This window comes from Solanum lycopersicum, chromosome 11 (assembly GCF_036512215.1).
Source record: "Solanum lycopersicum chromosome 11, SLM_r2.1".
Lineage (NCBI taxonomy): Eukaryota > Viridiplantae > Streptophyta > Magnoliopsida > Solanales > Solanaceae > Solanum > Solanum lycopersicum.
The window spans coordinates 22,422,017-22,442,146 of NC_090810.1; positions in this window are offsets into that span (position 1 = coordinate 22,422,017).

The following is a 20,130-nucleotide window of genomic DNA, read 5'->3' on the forward strand; positions in this document are numbered from 1 at the left end:
GCCACCAGTCTTTATAGGTGTCCGTGACGCGCAAGCAGTGGATAATTTCCTTTGGCACTTGGAGAATTATTTCAAGGGTATGCGGGTCCGTAGTGATGTGAACAAGATCAACACGGCTGTGTTGTATCTTTCAGAGTTGGCCATGTTATGGTGGAAGCGTAAAGAGTCTGACATCGCAAAGGGGACGTGCGCGTTGAACACATGGGAGCAGTTCCGTGTGGAGTTCAAGAAGGCGTTCCTCCCTAGCAACGTTGTCTATGAGGCAAAGTGCAAGATGCGGGAGTTGAGACAAAAGGGCAGCATACGCGCGTATGTGCGGGAGTTTACCACCCTTACATTTCAGATTCCCGACCTCAAGGACGATGACGCATTGTTCTACTTCATGGATGGGCTGCAAAATTGGGCCAGAACGGAGTTGGAACGGCGGCAAGTCAGGACTATAGACGACACAATTACGCAGGCTGAAGCCTTGACAGACTTCAGGCGAGAGAAGTCTATTAGTGCCGAGGAGGACGACGAGATAGGCAGTGATGATGATAGTGGGGACGACAGTGGTGAAGGCGAGGAGCAAACGCCACAACCCAAAAGGCGTGACACCTACAGGTCTAGCGGCAAGAAGCCCGGAGATCGTGGCAACACGGTAAGGGATTCCAAGGATGGTTTCTTCATATGCAAAGGGCCGCATGGTTACAAGAGATGCCCTGAACTGAAAAATCTTGGTGCTATACTCTGTGAGCGGAAGAAAGAGAAGGCCCAAGAAGAAGTCGGGGAGACTAAGCAGTTGGGCGTGGTAAGCCTATGCGGGGCAGTCATCGAGCAACCATCGACGAGGCCAAGGCAAGATAAGCCAAGGCAAGCAAAGCCGAAGCATGCTGACAAGGGACTTGCAAAGTCTATGGCGTGAGCTCAAACAGTCGACATCACGGTTAATGTGAAACCTGCTCGTGCGTTGGTCGACACCGGTGCTGAGGTCAATGTTATGACCAAGACGGCAGCAAAGAGGTTGGGGTTGCGATATACTTCAAGCAACGCCCAAATAAAGTCTGTCAACGCATCACCGACTCCAATAGTTGGAGTAGCACATGGTGTGAACATCAAGGTAGGCGATTGGCAAGGGAAAACCAAATTCATCATCGCCCCCATCAACATGTTTGATGTTATTCTTGGGCAAAAGTTCTTCCAACAGTGCCATGTAGTAATCGATCCTCATCTCCAAAAATTGACAATCATGGAGAAAGGAAGGGAATACAACGTTCCCATGGTGAAGGCACAAGCGACGGAGGGACAGGCTAGACTGACAGCCATGAAGCTCGAGAGGGGCGACGTGAAAAGAAGGTTAACACCGGCAACAACCATTGCAAGTTCGAGAGAAGACAATGGTGCTTGAAAGTCCATGCCACCGTGCAGTAAGAGGGTTCCGAGTAGGAACGCTGACATGATGAAGAAGCCACCAGAGCACTTGTCTCCGTTGAAGGAGGAAGTTCAGAAGATCGGGTCGAGAAAGGACGAGACATCGATGAAGAGGCTGCTCGAAGGGATTGATCGAGTACGCGAGTTGATGGTCGCCCGGCAGAACTCAACGCCGATACGGACAGAATGCGACGCGGACGTCACATCATCAGGTGGGGGAGTTTGTCACGACCCGCCAGATACCCCGGCAGATCGCGACCCGTCCAGACAGCCAGCAGCAAGCGCAAGGGGCAGACTGCCCATGCAGGCCAGCAGGCAAAGGGGCAGGCAGCAGTTGGAGGGGCAACCATTTCAGCTGTTTCAGCTGTTACAGCAGTTACAGCCGTTACAGCTGTTACAACAATCAATGGGGCGGCAGTTTCAAGCCTTGGAGAGGCTTGGCAGAATGTGGGGCAGACTAGTTGAGGCTAGGAGTCCTTTTTGGAAGACTTAGAAGCATGTCTTATGGGCATGGACTTAGGGGCTTGCATATAGTGTAGCATTTATTTACTCTTAGTCATTAGAGTAGTATAAATAGGTAGTCATTGTATTTGTAATACATCTATCAACCAACATATCAATACAAGTCTTTTCTTCCAAATCTGTCTTTGTTTTCTCTTTCTAAGTTCTCTTAGCGATCCAAGTAGAGAAAGGCTTACTTGAGACTACAAGATCGTGCAAGAATCGTGAGTAGACCCTCAAGTGCCGCATGGAGTATTGTCCGATTTGAAAAGTCCGTGACAGTAGGCTTTCTTTGAGCACTCTAATTCTTCAAAGTAACAGAGTCGGAGGCACGACCCGGCCATTAAACGCCATGAGCGCATCGCCCGACAGAAGGGACGAGACGACCGGTGCACATCTAGGGCGGACAGGCCGGCCCATCCCAAAGTCCAACTACGAGCTTTTTAATTGCAACAACATAAATATACGCTATTGGAGCTGGAATTACCGCGACTGCTGGCACCAGACTTTCCCTCCAATGGATCCTCGTTAAGGGATTTAGATTGTACTCATTCCAATTACCAGACTCATGGAGCCCAGTATTGTTATTTATTGTCACTACCTCCCCGTGTAAGGATTGGGTAATTTGCGCGCCTGCTGCTTTCTTTGGATGTGGTAGCCGTTTCGCAGGCTCCCTCTCCGGAATCGAACCCTAATTCTCCATCACCCGTCACCACCATGGTAGGCCACTGTCCTACCATCAAAAGTTCATAGGGCATAAATTTGAATGATGCGTCGCCAGCACGATGGTCATGCGATCCATCGCATGAATCATCGCAGCAACTGGCAGAGCCCACATCGACCTTTTATCTAATAAATGCATCCCTTCCAGAAGTCGGGGTTTGTTGCACGTATTAGCTCTAGAATTAGTACGGTTATTTGAGTAGTAGATACCATCAAACAAAGTATAACTGATTTAATGAGCCATTCGCAGTTTCACAGCCTGAATTTGTTCATACTTACACATGCATGGCTTAATCTTTGATACAAGCATATGACTACTAGCAGGATCAACTAGGTAGCATTCCTCAAAAACGTCGCGCGCCGCATGAGACCGGTGTTCCCTTTCGGTCACGGTCAGGTCTAAGGAGAGCGCAATAGTCATTCGCAAGGAGCATTTGTTTTGGGCAGATAGAAGCCGATGAAGGCCCCATGGCCACTATATCTACCGTATCTGAGAATTCAAGGCACCGCTCATGGATTACGCCATTGTACGACGAAGCGAGGGAAGGCGTGGGATGCGAAAGCGTCTTTTGGGTTCACCCCGCACATGGGACTTGAAGGGAGAAAGGCAACCATTTGCACGTGCACAATGCCTAGGCATTAGGTATCCAACACAGGATTCCGACGTCCGACCAGCCTAGATTGCGCTTCATCCGCCACCGAATTGGCATACGAGTTAAGACGTCGCTTCTCGAAACAGGGACCCAACCTACCAACAAATGCCCAATACCACTCATGCGCCATAGCTGAATAGCTCCATCAATGAACGCTCGACATCCACCCCGACGCCCGACATGAGATGTCGTGCAAAGACGCCGATGCCTGCTTTGCTAGGCCAATGCTACACCCTCCGTTGCACTCCTGCCCAAGGGAGTTGAGAATTTAATCACTGTAAAGATTATTGGAGGAAGACCAAGGTTCACACAAGGGAACCGCCCACGACGTCGTTCGACCGTGTGCACTGTCCAAAGGCGGTGATGGCATGCCACGCCCGACATCGTTTGACCGTGTTTTCCATTCAAGGGCTATGATGGCATGCCACGCCCGAAGTTGTTCGACCGTCTGTGCTGCCCAAAGGCGATGATGGCATGCCACGCTCGACGTCGTTCGACCACGTGTGCTGTCAACAGGCGGTGATGTCATGCCACGCCCGACGTCGTTCGACTATGTGTGTTGCCCAAAGGCAATGATTGCATGCCACGCCCGATGTCGTTCGACCGTGTTTTCCGTCCAAGGGCGATGATGGCATGCCAATCCCGATGTCGTCCGACTGTGTGAGCTAGTCCAAAGGTGATGATGGCATGCCACGCCCGACGTCGTTCGACCGTTTGTGCTGCCCAAAGGCGAAGATGGCATGCCATGCCCGACGTCGTTTGACCGTGTGTGCTGCCCAAAGGTGATGATGGCATGCCACGCCAGACGTCGTTCGACCGTGTGTGCTGTCCAAAGGTGGTGATGGCATCTCACGCCCGACGTTGTTTGACCGTGTGTGCTGTCCAAAGGTGGTGATGTCATGCCACGCCTGACGTCGTTCGACCGTGTGTGCTGCCCAAAGGCGATGATGGCATGCCAAGCCTGACTTCGTTCGACCGTGTGTGCTTTCTGAAGGCGGTGATGGCATGTAACGCCTGACGTCGTACGACCGTGTTTGTCGTCCAAGGGCTATGATGGCAAGCCATGCCCGACGTCATTCTACCGTGTGTTCTACCAAAAGGCGATGATGTCATGCCACGCCTGATGTCGTTCGAGCGAGTGTGCTGTCCAAAGGCGGTGATGTCATGCCATGGTCGATGCTCTCCGACCGTGTGTGCTACCCAAGGGTGGTGATGTCAGGCCACGCCTGACATCGTCCGACCGTATGTCCAAGGGTAGTGATGTCATGCCACGCTCGACGTTGCTGACCGTGTGTGCTGTCCAAGGGCGGTGATGTCATGCCACGCCCGACGTTGCCGACCGTATGTGTTGTCCAAGAGCGGTGATGTGTTGCCACACCCGACGTCGTCTGACCGTGCACGCAGTCCAAGCGGTGGTGTCATGCCACGCCCGACGTCGTTCAACCTTGTGTGCTGTCCAAGGGCGGCGATGTCATGCCACGCCCAACATCGCCTGACCTTGCGTGTAGTCCAAGGGTGGTGATGTCATGCCACGCCTGACGTTGTCCGACCGTATGTGCTGTCCAAGGAAGGTGATGGCATGCCACGCCCGACGTCGTCCGACCATGTGTGCTATCCAAGGGCGGTGATGGCATGCCACGCCCGAAGTCATCCGACCATGTGTGCTGTCCAAGGGCGGTGATGGAATCCCACGGTCGACGTCGTATGACCGTTTGTGCTGCCCAAAGGCGATGATAGCATGCCACGCCCGACGTCGTCTGACCGTATGTATTGTCCAAAGGCGGTGATGGCATGCCACGCTCTACGTCGTTCGACCGTGTTTCCCGTCCAAGGGCGATGATGGCATGCCACGTCTTACGCTGTCCAACTGTGTTAGCTAGTCTAAAGGCGATAATGAATGCCACGCCCCACATCGTTCAACCTTGTTTGTCGTTCAAGGTCTATGATGGCATGCCACGCCGGACGTCGTTCGAGCGTGTGTGCTATCCAAAGGCCATGATGGCATGCCACGTCCGACGTCGTTCGACCGTGTGTGCTGCCCAAAGGCGATGATGCATGCCACACCTGACGTCATTCGACCGTGTTCGCCGTTCATGGGCGATGATGGCATGCAACGCCCGACGCCGCTCGACTGTTTGTGCTGCCCAAAGGTGATGATGGCATGCCACGCCCGACGTCGTTCGACCGTGTGTGCTTTCCAAAGGCGGTGATGGCATGTCCCGCCTGACGTCGTTCGACTGTGTGCGCTGTCCCAAGGAGGTGATGTCATGCCACGCTCGACGTCTTTCGACCGTGTGTGTTGCCCAAAGGCAATGCTGGCATGCCACGCCCGACGTCGTTCGACCCTGTGTGCTGCCCAAAGGTGATGTTGGCATGCCACGCCCGACGTGGTTCGACTGTTTGTGCTTCCCAAAGGCGATGATGGCATGCCACGCCCGACGTTGTTTGACCGTTTGTGCTGCCCAAAGGTGATGATGGGATGCCATGCCCGACTTCGTTCGATTGTGTGTGCTGTCTAAAGGCGGTGATGGCATGTCACGCCTAACGTCATTTGACCGCGTGTGCTGCCCAAAGGCGGTGATGTCATACCACGCCTGACGTCTTTCGACCGTGTGTGCTTCCCAAAGGCAAGATGGCATTCCACGCCCGACGTCGTTCGACCGTGTGTGTTGTCCAAAGGCGGTGATGGAATGTCACACCTGACGTTGTTCGACTGTGTTTGCCGTCCATGGGCTATTATGGCATGCCCCGCCAGACGTCGTTCGATCGTGTGTGTTGCCCAAAGGCGATGATGGCATGCCATGCCCGACGTCGTTCGACCGTGTGTGCTGTCCAAAGGAAGTGATGTCATGCCACGCCCGACGTCTTTCGACTGTGTGTGCTTCCTTAAGGCAATTATGGCATGCCACACCCGACGTCGGTTCACCGTGTGTGCTGCCCAAAGGTGATGATGGCATGCCACGCCCGACGTCGTTCGACCTCTTGTGCTGCCCAAAGGCGACGATGGCATGCCACGCTCGACGTAGTTCAACCGTGTGTGCTGCCCAAAGGTGATGATGTCATGCCACGCCCGATGTCTTTTTTCCGTGTGTGCTTTCCCAAGGCGTTGATGGCATGCCACGCTCTACGTCGCTCGACCATGTTTCCCATCCAAGGGCAATGATGGCTTGCCACACCCGACGGCGTCTGAGTGTGTCAGCTAGTCCAAAGGCGATGATGGCATGCCTCGCCTCACGTAGTTCAACCTTGTTTGCCGTTCAAGGGCTACGATGGCATGCCACGCTTGACTTCGTTCGACTGTGTGTGGTGTCCATGGGCCATGACGGCATGCCACGCCCGACGTCGTTCGACCAGGTGTGCTGCCCAAAGGCGATGATGGCATTCCACGCCTAACGTCGTTCGACCGTGTTTGCCATCTATGGGCTATGATTGTATGCCACGCCCGATGTCATTCGACCGTGTGTGCTGCCCAAAGGCAATGATGGCATGCCACGCACAACGTCGTTCGACCGTGTGTGCTGTACAAAGGCGGTGATGTCATGCCTTGCCTGACGTAGTATGACCGTGTGTGCTGCCCAAGGGCGGTGATGTCATGCCATGCGCGACGTCGTCCGATCGTGTGTTGTCGTATGGCGGTGATTGCATGTCACGCCCGCCGTCGTTCGACCGTGTGTGCTGTCCAAAGGCTGTGATGTCATGCCACGCCCAACGTCTTTCGATTGTGTGTGCTGCCTTAAGGCGATTATGGCTTGCCACGCCTGACGTCGTTCAACCGTGTGTGCTGCCCAAAGGTGATGATGGCATGCCACGCCCGACGTCGTTCGACCGTTTGTGCTGCCCAAAGGCGATGATGGCATGCCACGCCCGACGTAATTCAACCGTGTGTGCTTCCCATAGGTAATGATGTCATGCCACGCCCGACGTCATTCTTTCGTGTGTGTGCTGTCCCAAGGCGTTGATGGCATGCCACGCTCTACATCGTTCGACCATGTTTCCAGTCCAAGGGCAATGATGGCATGCCACACCCGACGCCGTCTGAGTGTGTCAGCTAGTCAAAAGGCGATGATGGCATGCCACGCCTCACATCGTTCAACCTTGTTTGCCGTTCAAGGGATATAATGGCATGCCACGCCGACTTAGATCTATTGTGTGTGGTGTCCAAGGGCCATAACGGCATGCCATGCCCGACATCGTTCGACCGGGTGTGCTCCCAAAGGCGATGATGGCATTCCACGCCCGACGTCGTTCGACCGTGTTTTCCATCTATGGGCTATGATGGTATGCCACGCCCGACGTCATTCGACCGTGTGAGCTGCCCAAAGGCGATGATGGCATGCCACACACGACGTCGTATGACCGTGTGTGCTGTCTAAAGGAGGTGATGTCATGCAACGCCCGACGTAGTCCGACCGTGTGTGCTTCCCAAGGGCGGTGATGTCATGCCACGCCAGACGTAGTCCGACCATGCGTGCTGTGCAAGAGCGAAGATTTCATGCCACGCCCGAAGTTGTCGACCGTGTGTGCTGTCCAAAGGCGGTGATGTCATGCCACGCCCGATGTCGTCTGACTGTGCGTGCAGTTCAAGGGTGGTGATGTCATACCATGCCATGCGTCGTTCGACCGTGTGTGTTGTCCAAAGGTGGTAATGTCATGCCACGCCTGACGTAGTCTGACCATGCGTGCAGTCCAAGAGCGGTGATCTCATGCCACGCCCGACGTCGTCCTACCGTGTGTACTGTCCAAGGACAGTGATGGCATACCACGCAAGAAGTCATCCGACCATGTGTGCTGTCCAAGGGCGGTGATGGCATGCCACGCCCGACATCGTCCTTTCGTTTGTGGTGTCCCAAGGCGTTGATAGCATTCCACGCTCTACGTCGTTCTACCGTGTTTCCCGTCCAAGGGAGATGATTGCATGCGACGCTTGACGCAGTCCAATGGTGTCAGCTAGTCCAAAGGCGATGATCGCATGCCACGCCCGACGTCATTCAACCTTGGTTGCCGTTCAAGGGCTATGATAGCATACGACGACTGACTTCGTTTGATCGTGTGTGGTGTCAAAGGGCCATGATGACATGCCACGCCTGACGATGTCGACCGTGCGTACTGCCCAAAGGAGATGATAGCATTCCACGCCTGACATCGTTCGACCGTGTTTGCCATCCAAGGGCGACAATGGCATGCCACGCCCGACGCTGTCCGACCGTTTATGCTGCCCAAAGGTGATGATGGCATGCCATGCCCAGCGTTGTTCGATCGTGTGTGCTGTCCAAAGGCGGTGATGGCATGTCACGCCTGACGTCGTTCGACCGTGTGCTGTCCAAAGGCGGTGATGTCATGCCACGCCCGACGTCTTTCGACTGTGTGTGCTACCCAAGGGCGGTGATGACATGCCATGGTCGACGTCGTATGACCATTTGTGCCGTCAAAAGGCGATGATGGCATGCCACGCCTGACGTCATCTGACCGTGTGTGCTGTCCCAAGGCGGTGATGGCATGCCACGATCTACGTCGTTCGACCGTGTTTCCCTTCCAAGGGCGATGATGGCATGCCACACCTTACATCGTCCAACTGTGTCAGCTAGTCCAAAGGCGATAATGTATGCCGCGCCTGACGTCGTTCAACCTAGTTTGCCATTCAAGGGATATGATGGCATGCCACGCCCGACGTCGTTTGACCGTGTGTGCTATCCAAGGGCCATGATGGCATGCCACGCCCGACGTCGTTCGACCGTGTATGCTGCCCAAAGGCGATGATGCATGTCACACCCGACGTCGTTCGACCGTGTTCGCTATACAAGGGCGATGATGGCATGCCACGCCCGACGCCGTTCGACTGTTTGTGCTGCCCAAAGGTGATGGTCGCATGCCACGCCCGACGTCGTTCGACCGCGTGTGCTTTCCAAAGACAATGATGGCATGTTGCGCCCGACGTTGTTTGACCGTGTGCGCTGTCCAAAAGAGGTGATGCCATGCCACACTCGACGTCTTTCAACCGTGTGTGTTGCCCAAAGGCGATACTGGCATGTCACGCCCGACGTCGTCCGATCGTGTGTGCTGTCCAAAGGCGGTAATGTCATGCCATGCTCGACGTAGTCCGACCGTGTGTGCTGCCCAAGGGGGGTGATGTCATGCCATGCCCGATGTCGTCCGACCATGCGTGCTGTCCAATAGCGCAATGCGGACGTTCCCGACTGTGTGTGATGTCCAAAGGCGGTGATGTCATGCCACGCTTGATGTCGTCTGACCGTGCGTGCAGTTCAAGGGCGATGATGTCATGCCAAGCTACGCGTTGTTCTACCGTGTGTGTTGTCCAAAGGTGGTGATGTCATGCCACGCCCGACGTAGTCCGTCCATGCGTGCAGTCCAAGAGCGATGATCTCATACCACGCCCGACGTCGTCCAGCCGTGTGTGCTGTCCAAGGACAGTGATGGCATGCCACGCCCGACGTCATCCGACCATGTGTGCTGTCCAAGGGCGGTGATGGTATGCTACTCCAGACGTCGTCCGACCGTCTGTGCTGCCCAAAGGAGATAATAGCATGCCACGTCCGACGTTGTCCTTCCTTGTGTGTTGTCCTTAGGCGTTGATGGCATGCCACACTCTACATCGTTCGACCGTGTTTCCCGTCCAAGGGCGATGATGGCATGTAACGCCCGACGCCGTCCGACTGTGTCAGCTAGTCCAAAGGTGATGATGGTATGCCACGCCTGACGTCATTCAACCTTGTTTGTCGTTCAAGGGCTATGATTGCATGCCACGCCCGACTTCATTCGACCGTGTGTGCTGTCTAAAAGCGGTGATGGCATGTCACGCCCGACGTCGTTTGACCGGGTGTGCTGCCCAAAGGCGGTGATGTCATACCACACCCGACGTCTTTCGACCGTGTGTGCTTCCCAAAGGCAAGATGGCATTCCACTACCGACGTCGTTCGACCGTGTGTGTTGTCCAAAGGTGGTGATGGCATGTCAGGCCTGACGTCGTTCGACCGTGTTTGCCGTCCATGGGCTATTATGTCATGCCCCGCCAGACGTCGTTCGATCGTGTGTGCTGCCCAAAGGCGATGATTGCATGCCACGCCCGACGTTGTTCGACCGTGTGTGCTGTACAAAGGCGGTTATGTCATGCCACGCCTGACGTAGTCCAACCATGTGTGTTGCCAAGGGCGGTGATGTTATGCCATGCCCGACGTCGTCCGCCCGTGTGCTGTCCTATGGCGGTGATGTCATACCACGCCCTACGTTGCCGATTGGCTGTGCTGTCCAAGGGTGGTGATGTCATGCTACGCCCGATGTCGTTTGACCGTGCGTGCCGTCCAAGGGCGGTGATGTCATGCCACGCCCGACGTCATTCGACCGTGTGTGCTTCCCAAAGACAAGATGGCATACCATGCCCGACGTCGTTCGACCATTTGTGCTGCCCAAAGGTGATGATGGCATGCCACGCTCGACGTCGTTCGACCGTGTGTGCTTTCAAAAGGAGGTGATGGCATGTCGCGCTCGACGTCGTTCGACCGTGTGCGCTGTCCAAAGGAGGTGATGTAATGCCTTGCCCGACGTAGTCCAACTGTGTGTGCTGCCCAAGGGCGGTGAGGTCATGCCACGCCCGACGTCATCCTACCGTGTGTGTTGTCGAAGGGCGGTGATGGCATGCCACGCCCGACGTCATCTGACCATGTGTGATGTCCAAGGGCGGTGATGGCATGCCACGCCCGACGTCGTGAAATTGTTTGTGCTACCCAAAAGCGATGATAGAATGCCACGCCCGATGTCGTTCTTCCGTGTGTGCTATCCCAAGGAGTTGATGGCATGTCACGCTCTACATTGTTCTACCGTGTTTCCCGTCCAAGGGCGATGATGGCATGCCACGCCTGACGTCGTTCAACCTTGTTTGCCGTTCAAGGGCTATGATGGCACGCCATGCCCGACTTCATTCGAATGTGTGTGCTGTCCAAGGGCAGTGACGGCATGCCACGCCCGACGTCATTCGACCATGTGTGCTGTCCTAGGGCGGTGATGGTATGCTATGCCAGACGTCGTCCGACCGTTTGTGCTGCCCCAAGGAGATAATAGAATGCCACGCCCGACGTCGTCCTTCCTTGTGTGCTGTCCTTAGGCGTTGATGGCATGCCACGCTCTACATCGTTCGACCGTGTTTCCTGTCAAAGGGCGATGATGGCATGTCACGCGCGACGCCGTCCGACTATGTCAGCTAGTCCAAAGGCGATGATGGCATGCCACGCCTGACGTCATTCAACCTTGTTTGTTGTTCAAGGGCTATGATGGCATGCCACGCCCGACTTCATTCAACCGTCTGTGCTGTCTAAAAGCGGTGATGGCATGTCATGCCCGACGTCGTTTGACCGTGTGTGCTGCCCAAAGGCGGTGATGTCATACCACGCCCGACGTCATTCGACCGTGTGTGCTTCCCAAAGGCAAGATGGCATGCCAAGCCCGACGTCGTTCGACCGTGTGCGTTGTCCAAAGGCGGTGATGGCATGTCACGCCTGACGTCGTTCGACCGTGTTTGCCGTCCATGGGCTATTATGGCATGCCCCGCCAGACGACGTTCGATCGTGTGTGTTGCCCAAAGGCGATGATGCCATGCCACGCCCGATGTCGTTCGACTGTGTGTGCTATACAAAGGCGGTGATGTCATGCCACGCCGGACGTAGTCCAACCATGTGTGTTGCCCAAGGGCGGTGATGTTATGCCATGCCCGACGTCGTCCTACCGTGTGCTGTCCTATGGCAGTGATGTCATACCGCGCCCTTCGTTGCCGATTGTCTGTGCTGTCCAAGGGTGGTGATGTCATGCCACGCCCGATATCGTTTGACCGTGCGTGCCGTCCAAGGGCGGTTATGTCATGCCACGCCCGACGTCGTTCGACCGTGTGTGCTTCCCAAAGGCAAGATGGCATGCCATGCCCGACGTCGTTCGACTGTTTGTGCTGCCCAAATGTGATGATGGCATGCCACGCCGGACGTCGTTCGACCGTTTGTGCTTTCCAAAGGCGATGATGGCATGTCGTGCTCGATGTCGTTCGACCGTGTGTGCTGTCCAAAAGAGGTGATGTCATGCCACGCCCGACGTCTTTCGACCATGTGCTGTCCAAAGGCGATGCTGGCATGCCACGCCCGACGTCGTTTGACCGTGTGTGCAGCCCAAAGGTGATGTTTGCATGCCACGCCCGACGTCGTTCATCAGTTTGTGCTTCCCAAAGGCGATGATGGCATGCCACGCCCGACGTAGTTTGACCGTGTGTGCTGCCCAAAGGCGATAATGGAATGACACGCTCGACGTCGTTTGACCGTTTGTGGTGTCCAAAGGCGATGATGGCATGCCACGCCCGACGTCGTTTGACCGTGTGTGCTATCCAAAGTCGGTGATGTCATGCCACGCCCGACGTCTTTCGACTCTGTGTGCCGCCTTAAGGCGATTATGGCATGCCACGCCCGACGTCGTTCGACCGTGTGTGCTGCCCAAAGGTGATGATGGCATGCCACGCCCGACGTCGTTCGACCGTTTGTGCTTCCCAAAGGCGATGATGGCATGCCAGGCCCGACGTAGTTCAACCGTGTGTGCTGCCCAAAGGTGATGATGTCATGCCACGCCCGATGTCGTTCTTCCGTGTGTGCTGTCCTAAGGCGTTGATGGCATGCCACGCTCTACGTCGTTCGACCATGTTTCCCGTCCAAGGGCAATGATGGCATGCCACACCCGACGCCGTCTGAGTGTGTCAGCTAGTCAAAAGGCGATGATGGTGTGCCACGCCTCACGTCATTCAACCTTGTTTGCCGTTCAAGGGATATTATGGCCTGCCACGCCCGACTTAATTCGACCGTGTGTGGTGTCCAAGGGCCATGACGGCATGCCACACCCGACGTCGTTCGACCGGGTGTGCTGCCCAAAGGCGATGATGGCAATCCACGCCCGACGTCGTTCGACCGTGTTTGCCATCTATGGGCTATGATGGTATGCCACGCTCGACGTCATTCGACCGTGTATGCTGTCAAAAGGCGATGATGGCATGCCACGCACGACGTTGTTCGACCGTGTGTGCTGTTCAAAGTAGGTGATGTCATGCCACGCCCGACGTAGTCCGACCGTGTGTGCTGCCCAAGGGCGGTGATGTCATGCCGTGTCCGATGTCGTCCGACCATGCGTGCTGTCCAAGAGCGGAGATGTCATGCCACGCCCGAAGTTGCCAACCGTGAATGATGTCCAAAGGCGGTGATGTCATGCCATGCCCGATGTCGTCTGACCGTGCGTGCAGTTCAAGGGCGGTGATGTCATGCCATGCCACGCGTCGTTCGACCGTGTGTGCTGTCCAAAGGTGGTGATGTCATGCCACGCCCGACATAGTCTGACCATGCGTGCAGTCCAAGAGCGGTGATCTCATGCCACGCCTGACGTCGTCCTACCGTGTGTGCTGTCCAAGGGTAGTGATGGCATGCCACGCCCGACGTCATCCGAGCATGTGTGCTGTCCAAGGGCGGTGATGGCATGCCACGCCCGACGTCGTCCTTCCATTTGTGTTGTCCCAAGGAGTTGATGGCATTCCACACTCTACGTCATTCTACCGTGTTTCCCGTCCAAGGGCAATGATGGCATGCCACGCCCGGCTCAGTCCGACGGTGTCAGCTAGTCCAAAGGCGATGATGGCATGCCACGCCCGACGTTATTCAACCTTGGTTGCCGTTCAAGGGCTATGATGGCATGCCACGACAGACTTTGTTCGATCGTGTGTGGTGTCCAAGGGCCATGATGGCATGCTGCGCTCGACGATGTCGACCGTGCGTACTGCCTAAAGGAGATGATGACAATCCACGCCCGACATCGTTCGACCGTGTTTGCCGTCCAAGGGCGACAATGGCATGCCACGGCCGACGCTGCCCGACCGTTTGTGCTGCCCAAAGGTGATGATGGCATGCCATGCCCAGCGTCGTTCGATCGTGTGTGATGGCATGTCACGCCTAACGTTGTTCGACCGTGTGTGCTGTCCAAGGGCTATTATGGCATGCCACGCCCGACGTCGTTCGACCGTGTGTGCTTCCCAAAAGTGATGTTGGCAGTCCACGCCCGACGTGGTTAGACCATTTGTGCTTCCCAAAGGCGATGATGGCATGTCACGCCCGACGTAGTTCGACCATGTGTGCTACCCAAAGGGGATGATGGCATGCAAAGCCCGACGTCATTCGACCATGTGTGCTGTCCAAAGGCGGTGATGGCATGTCACGCCCGATGTCGTTTGACCGTGTGTGCTGCCCAAAGGTGGTGATGTCATGCCACGCCGGACGTCATTCGATCGTGTGTGCTGCCCAAAGGCGATGATGGCATGCCACACCCAACGACGTTCGACTGTGTGTTCGTCCAAGGGTGGTGATGTCATTCCACTCCCAACGTCGTTCGACCGTGTGTGCCGTCCAAGGGCGGTGATGTCATGCCAGGCTCGATGTTGTTCGACCGTGTGTGCTGTCCTAGGGCAGTGATGTCATGCCATGCCCGACGTCGTCCGATCGTGTGTACAGTCCTAGGGCGGTGATGTCATGCCACGCCCGACGTCGTTCGACCGTTTGTGCTTCCTAAAGGCAATAATGGCATGCCACGCCAGACGGCGTTTGACCATGTGTGCTGCCCAAAGGCGATAATGGAATGCCATGCTCGACGTCGTTCGACCGTGTGGGCTGTACAAAGGCAGTTATGTCATGCCACGCCTGATGTAGTCCAACTATGTGTGTTGCCAAAGGGCGGTGATGTTATGCCATGCCCGACGTCGTCCGCCCGTGTGCTGTCCTATGGCGGTGATGTCATACCACGCCCTACGTTGCCGATTGGCTGTGCTGTCCAAGGGTGGTGATGTCATGCCACGCCCGAAGTCGTTTGACCGTGCATGCCGTCCAAGGGCGGTGATGTCATGCCACGCCCGACGTCATTCGACCGTGTGTGCTTCCCAAAGACAAGATGGCATGCCATGCCCGACGTCGTTCGACCATTTGTGCTGCCCAAAGGTGATGATGGCATGCCACGCTCGACGTCGTTCGATCGTGTGTTCTTTCAAAAGGAGGTGATGGCATGTCGCGCTCGACGTCGTTCGACTGTGTGCGCTGTCCAAAGAAGGTGATGCCATGCCACGCCCGACGTAGTCCGACTGTGTGTGCTGCCCAAGGGCGGTGAGGTCATGCCACGCCCGACGTCGTCCTACCGTGTGTGTTGTCGAAGGGCGGTGATGGCATGCCACGCCCGACGTCATCTGACCATGTGTGATGTCCAAGGGCGGTGATGGCATGCCACGCCCGACGTCGTGCGATTGTTTGTGCTACCCAAAGGCGATGATAGAATGCCACGCCCGATGTCGTTCTTCCGTGTGTGCTGTCCCAAGGCAATGATGGCATGTCACGCTCTACATTGTTCTACCGTGTTTCCCGTCCAAGGGCGATGATGGCATGCCACGCCTGACGTCGTTCAGCCTTGTTTGCTGTTCAAGGGCTATGATGGCACGCCACGCCCGACTTCATTCGAATGTGTGTGCTGTCCAAGGGCAGTGATGGCATGCCACGCCCGACGTCATCCGACCATGTGTGCTGTCCAAGGGCGGTGATGGTATGCTATGCCAGACGTCGTCCGACCGTCTGTGCTTCCCAAAATAGATAATAGCATGCCACGCACGACGTCGTCCTTCCTTGTGTGTTGTCCTAAGGCGTTGATGGCATGCCACGCTCTACGTCGTTCGACCGTGTTTCCTGTCAAAGGGCGATGATGGCATGTCACGCCCGACGCCGTCCGACTGTGTCAGCTAGTCCAAAGGCGATGATGGCATGCCACGCCTGACGTCATTCAACCTTGTTTGTTGTTCAAGGGCTATGATTGCATGCCACGCCCGACTTCATTCGACCGTCAGTGCTGTCTAAAAGCGGTGATGGCATGTCATGCCCGACGTCATTTGACCGTGTGTGCTGCCCAAAGGCGGTGATGTCATACCACGCCCGACGTCATTCTACCGTGTGTGCTTCCCAAAGGCAAGATGGCATGCCACGCCCGACGTCGTTCGACCGTGTGCGTTGTCCAAAGGCGGTGATGGCATGTCACGCCTGACGTCGTTCAATCGTGTTTGCCGTCCATGGGCTATTATGGCATGCCCCGCCAGACGACGTTCGATCGTGTGTGTTTCCCAAAGGCGATGATTGCATGCCACGCCCGACGTCGTTCGACCGTGTGTGCTATATAAAGGCGGTGATGTCATGCCACGCCGGACGTAGTCCAACCATGTGTGTTGCCCAAGGGCGGTGATGTTATCCATGCCCGACGTCGTCCGACCGTGTGCTGTCCTATGGCAAAGATTTCATACCACGCCCTACGTTGCCGATTGTCTATGCTGTCCAAGGGTGGTGATGTCATGCCACGCCCGATATCGTTTGACCGTGCGTGCCGTCCAAGGGCGGTGATGTCATGCCACGCCCGACGACGTTCGACCGTGTGTGCTTCCCAAAGGCAAGATGGCATGCCATGCCCGACGTCGTTCGACTGTTTGTGCTGCCCAAAGGTGATGATGGCATGCCACGCCGAACGTCGTTCGACCGTGTGTGCTTTCCAAAGGCGGTGATGGCATGTCGCGCTCGACGTCGTTCGACCGTGTGTGCTGTCCAAAGGAGGTGATGTAATGCCACGCCCGACGTCTTTCGACCATGTGCTGTCCAAAGGCGATGCTGGCATGCCACGCCCGACGTCGTTTGACCGTGTGTGCTGCCCAAAGGTGATGTTTGCATGCCACGCCCAACGTCGTTCATCTGTTTTTGCTTCCCAAAGGCGATGATGGCATGCCACGCCCGACGTAGTTTGACCGTGTGTGCTGCCCAAAGGAGATAATGGAATGACACGCTCGACGTCGTTTGACCGTTTGTGGTGTCCAAAGGCGATGATGGCATGCCACGCCCGACGTCGTTTGACCGTGTGTGCTGCCTAAGGGCGGTGATCTCATCCCATGCCCGATGTCGTCCGATCGTGTGCTGTCCTATGGCGGTGATTGCATGTCACGCCCGACGTTGTTCGACCGTGTGTGCTGTCCAAAGGCGGTGATGTCATGCCACGCCCGACGTCTTTCGACTCTGTGTGCCGCCTTAAGGCGATTATGGCATGCCACGCCCGACGTCGTTCGACCGTGTGTGCTGCCCAAAGGTGATGATGGCATGCCACGCCCGACGTCGTTCGACCATTTGTGCTGCCCAAAGGCGATGATGGCATGCCGCGCCCGACGATGTCGACAATGCGTACTGCCCAAAGGAGATGATGACAATCCACGCCCGACATTGTCCGATCGTGTTTGCCGTCCAAGGGCGACAATGGCATGCCACGGCCGACGCCGTCCGACCGTTTGTGCTGCCCAAAGGTGATGATGGCATGCCATGCCCAGCGTCGTTCGATCGTGTGTGCTGTCCAAAGGCGATGATGGCATGTCACGCCTAACGTCGTTCTACCGTGTGTGCTGTCCAAGGGCTATTATGGCATGCCACGCCCGACGTCGTTCGACCATGTGTGCTTCCCAAAGGTGATGTTGGCAGTCCACGCCCGACGTGGTTAGACCGTTTGTGTTTCCCAAAGGCGATGATGGCATGTCACGCCCGACGTAGTTCGACCATGTGTGCTACCCAAAGGTGATGATGGCATGCCACGCCCGACGTCATTCGACCATGTGTGCTGTCCAAAGGCGGTGATGGCTTTTCACGCCCGATGTCGTTTGACCGTGTGTGCTGCCCAAAGGTGGTGATGTCATGCCACGCCAGACGTCATTCGATCGTGTGTGCTGCCCAAAGGCGATGATGGCATGCCACACCCAACGACGTTCGACTGTGTGTTACGTCCAAGGGTGGTGATGTCATTCCACTCCCAACATCGTTCGACCGTGCGTGCCGTCCAAGGGCGGTGATGTCATGCCAGGCTCGACGTTGTTCGACCGTGTGTGCTGTCCTAGGGCAGTTATGTCATGCCATGCCCGACGTCGTCCGATCGTGTGTACAGTCCTAGGGCGGTGATGTCATGTCACGCCCGACGTCGTTAGACCATTTGTGCTGCCTAAAGGCAATAATGGCATGCCACGCCAGACGTCTTTCGACCGTGTGTGCTGCCCAAAGGCGATAATGGAATGCCATGCTCGACGTCGTTCGGCCGTGTGGGCTGACCAAAGGCGGTGTTGGCATGTCACGCCCGACGTCGTTCGACCGTGTGTGCTGTCCAAAGGCGGTGATGTCATGCCACGCCCAACATCGTTCGACCGTGTGTGCTGCCCAAAGGCGATGATAGAATGTCACGCCTGACGTCGTTCGACCGTGTTTGCCGTGCAAGGGATATGATGGCATGCCACGCCGGACGTCATTCAATCGTGTGTGCTACCCAAAGGCAGTGATGGCATGTCACACCTGACGTCATTCGACCGTGTTTGCCCTCCAAGGGATATGATATCATGCCACTCCCGATGTCGTCTGACCGTGCGTGCAGTTCAAGGGCGATGATGTCATGCCATGCCACGCGTCGTTCTACTGTGTGTGCTGTCCAAAGGTGGTGATGTAATGCCACGCCCGCTGTAGTCTAACCATGCGTGCAGTCCAAGAGCGGTGATCTCATACCACGCCCGACGTCGTCCTACCGTGTGTGGTGTCCACGGGCGGTTATGGCATGCCACGCTCGACGTCATCCGACTATGTGTGCTGTCCAAGGGCAGTGATGGCGTGCCACGCCTGATGTCGTCTGACCGTCTGTGCTGCCCAAAGGAGATGATAGCATGCCATGCCCGATGTCATCCTTCCTTGTGTGTTGTCCTTAGGCGTTGATGGCATGCCACGATCTACATCGTTCGACCGTGTTTCCCGTCCAAGGGCAATGATAGCATGCCACGCCCCACGCCGTCCGACTGTGTCAGCTAGTCCAAAGGCGATGATGGCATGTCATGCCCGATGACGTTTGACCGTGTGTGATGCCCAAAGGCGGTGATGTCATACAACGCCCGACGTATTTCGACCGTGTGTGCTTCCCTAAGGCAAGATGGCATGCCACGCCCGACGTCGTTCGACCGTGTGTGTTGTCCAAAGACGGTGATGGCATGTCACGCCTTACGTCTTTCAACCGTGATTGCCGTCCATGGGCTATTATGGCATGCGCCGCCCGACGTCGTTCGATCGTCTGTGCTGCCCAAAGGCAATGATGCTATGCCACGCCTGACGTCGTTCGATCGTGTGTGCTGTACAAAGGCGGTGATGTCATGCCACGCCTGACGTAGTCCGACCGTGTGTGTTGCCCAAGGGCGGTGATATCATGCCATGCCCGACGTTGTCCTATCGTGTTCTGTCCAATGGCAGTGATGTCATGCCATGACCGACCACAGTGCAGTCCTAGAGCGATGATCTCATTCCATGCCCCACGTCGTCCTACCATAAGTGCAGTCCAAGGGCGGCGATGGCATGCAACACCCGATGTCGTCTGACTGTTTGTGCTGCCCAAAGGCGATGATAGCATGCCACACCCGACGTCGTCTGACCGTGTGTGCTGTCCCAAGGCGGCGATGGCATGCCACGCTCTACGTCATTCGACCGTGTTTCCCGTCCATGGGCGATGATGGCATGCCACACCTTACGCCGGCCAACTGTGTCAGCTAGTCCAAAGGCGATAATGTATGCCACGCCCGACGTCGTTCAACCTTGATTGCAGGTCCGACTGTTTGTGCTGCCCAAAGTTGATGATCGCATGCAACGCCCGACGTCGTTCGACCGTGTGTGCTTTCCAAAGGCGGTGATGGCATGTCGCGCCTGACGTTGTTCGACCGTGTGTGCTGTCCAAAGGAGGTGATGTCATG